Source organism: Morone saxatilis, unplaced genomic scaffold (genome assembly GCF_004916995.1).
Source record: "Morone saxatilis isolate NCDOM2014 unplaced genomic scaffold, NCSU_SB_2.0 Contig16, whole genome shotgun sequence".
Taxonomy (NCBI): domain Eukaryota; kingdom Metazoa; phylum Chordata; class Actinopteri; family Moronidae; genus Morone; species Morone saxatilis.
The window spans coordinates 3,569,181-3,572,325 of NW_023339718.1; positions in this window are offsets into that span (position 1 = coordinate 3,569,181).

The window sequence follows — 3,145 nt, forward strand, 5'->3', positions numbered from 1 at the left end:
GGGGGAAGTGAGTATATTTGGTATTTTGTTTTTTTTTTCCCTCTCAGGAAATATGTGAAATATGAGATGTTATGGCTTAGTGTGTTGTCTTTGAAAATGGAGCAGCATTGGCAGATATAACAGTGCTCCTTTTAACTCATTACAAACATTCACCAACTACAGTCATTATAAAAGGTTTGTACTAGTTTTATGGAGTTTCAGGTCACAAATTTCTAGTTTTTTGGCAGAGGTCTTAAGCCCCTTGTGCATTTGGTGTTTAACTGATCAATAAAAGTTAATTTCAGATTGATGCTCATAATAAGCAACAGCTGAAATGACACAAGAGGAATCATATGAACTCAATCTGACTGTAATGCATGCTTAAATTATTATTTTATGGATGGATTTGATTCCCTTTATTTTCCATTTTTCCACTTCATCTACACTTCTGTGGAGATAATAATGGTATATGGCGCACACAGCAAGCATTCACACATGGTTAGAACCTTAAGATGATGGAAAACAAAACAAAAAGGTATCTTGTTGCATGGTTTAGGAGGAGTCATGGGCAGTAAGAGTAACACAGAGAGACAGACAGACAGCTAAAGAGAGATTCCCCTGCCTTGTCAATTAGCCATGGCAATCCGTTTCTATTGTTTGAGCAACAAACGCGGCATTCTGGGTGTGGGCGGGGTGAAGCGGAGGAGTTAACAAACTGCATTACAGGCCATTACAGATGCAGTGTCATTGATTATTTATACCCTTATAAAATGCCTGGCTCCCTGGTGGACCAGGCTTGCTTGGCTAGCTCTGATAAAATGTTCCCTCTAAATCACCACACCAGGGCAAACAACACATTCAAATACATAAGAGAGCTGAGTGACAAAGTCCTGCGTGTATAATAGATGTGAAGATCACTGTATCAACAACAAGAAATAAAGAAACTGTTGTTATAGCTAAAGCCTATCACTACATCTTATTAAACTAATAAATCTTTGTGCTGCCTGTTTGTTTGACGGGTATCTGATCTGTGTGATTTGATTCATTTTAGATGCAGGAAGCTCCTTCTTGTAAGGAAAATTGGACAGTAGATCATAATTTTTTTTTGTCCACTGTGGATATTTTGCATTAGTTAGCAGGGGAGCAGATGGCTGCTAGTAGCCGAGCTCACGCTCAGCACTTTTGTGAACTTTCATGTTGTAGGTGTCTGCGCTGGAGCAGGACCTTCTCCAACCAGTCACCTCACCATGGGAATATTCCCTCTCAGATATTAATGGTCGCCCTTGCCGAGCCAACCACCTCAGCATAAAGCCCACTGGGATGCAGAATAGCAAATGCCACACCTTTCAGCGCCTTGCTTCTTAATGACACTACACTGACATTGTGGCGCCTTCAAAAACTCCCTGAATAACATATATCAACCGCTTAGTCAACTAAAACACCCGTGTAGTAATTTGACATGCTGCCCTCTAAATATTTGTTATTAGTAAGATATATTGCCGCTCATGAAATACATCCTTTATCATATATGGGTTAAAGGTCCAAATGCCAGATGTCCCACAACACGGCAAGTAGAAAAACATGCAAGAAATGCACAGTATGTCTAGATAGTGACAAACGCATGCCAACTGAATTGCAAAGAGGTAAAGTAAGTCCATATTGGATACACTTCCCAGAGCACGGAAAGTATGAAAGAGAGGACAACATCTTGTATCATCTATCTTCCTTAAATGCTGAAGCCGTGACAAAGTGGATGGAGAAATTATGATAAATGATAAGACGTATTTAGTCAATATCTGTAATTCTCTTTCTTCACTCTGCTGTGTTTTTATCCTCACATTGTGTAGTTGAAAAGACACCCGTTCATTTAAATAGCACTTTGAAGGCCAGATTGTGATCAAATTGAAATGGGCATCGTACATGTTAATATCAATATCTCCATCCGGGAGTTAGATTGTCAGGGCGCCTTTTTGTGAATTTATATCTTATTTACACAGGGAGAGAGGTATATCTGGATGTTACACACTGTAGGTGTTTCTTTGAACCCAGCTTTCCAGGGGACCACCAGCATTTTTTAGGCCAAAAGCGTTCTGGTGTATGTGACCACCACAAATCTCCATTTAATTCAATTAAAAGAAAACTATATTGCACACACACTGACCAATTCTACAGGAGAAACAATATCAGCATACTAAAGGATGTATTTTCAAGTGGAAAATAAAAACCAAAGCATGCATCTCAGTACTGACTTTGGGTTAATGTCATTAAATAATCTTATAACAGATCATGAGTATGGATGAGATTCTATACTGCATTTGTCTGTCCGTCTGTGAAACACAATGATGTTGGACACATTTTAGCATAAAGAAATTATTTGTTGTCAAAATTGAATACTTTACTTGGAGGACTTACTGCTGTTCAGGCATCCAGGGCACCACAAGTAAAAGATGCACTTTGAAGAACTCTGTAACAGTTTCATCATCTGCACATATGATGAGAACTATTATACATTTATAAAAATTCTTTGAAGAAGAAAGTCAAGGGTACAACCACCCACAATTTGAAGGATCAGTGTGTAGGATTTAGTGGCATTTAGCGGTGAAGAACTTACAGATTCGATTCAACATCATAGATATAAAAGGCTTATTCTAAAGTAACAAAACGATTCTTATTTTCAGGTGATTATAGAGTAACTATGAATATTATATTACCTTTCTGCCAACAGATCCTCCTAAATGTTACACACTGGACCTTTGATAATAAACTATTGCATAATCCTGTTCAATTCCCCAAAGATTTCAAGATTGCCTCCAGACATGTATTGAGACATCTATAAATGTGCCTGCTTGGAACAATAAGTGTCTGTTTTCTGGGCAAAAACATCTAGTTTCCACATTAAAATCCTTAAAAAGGCATAGATTCCTTCTAACTCATACAAAATTCCAGAATCTATGAATTTGCAAATGTTGTTAGTTTTTCCTGCTGGACACAAGATGTCTCCTACTTCACTGTAAGTGTATGTGCACTGGTGGCTTCAAGTTTCTACCTCACACTTGTAGAAGTGACATACCGGACCAGGATTGACTTACAAACTATTTGTGATGTCACAAATCATGCTCGTAGGCCCCTCCCCTTAAAATCTGATTTCCAGTGAGCACAGAGAAAC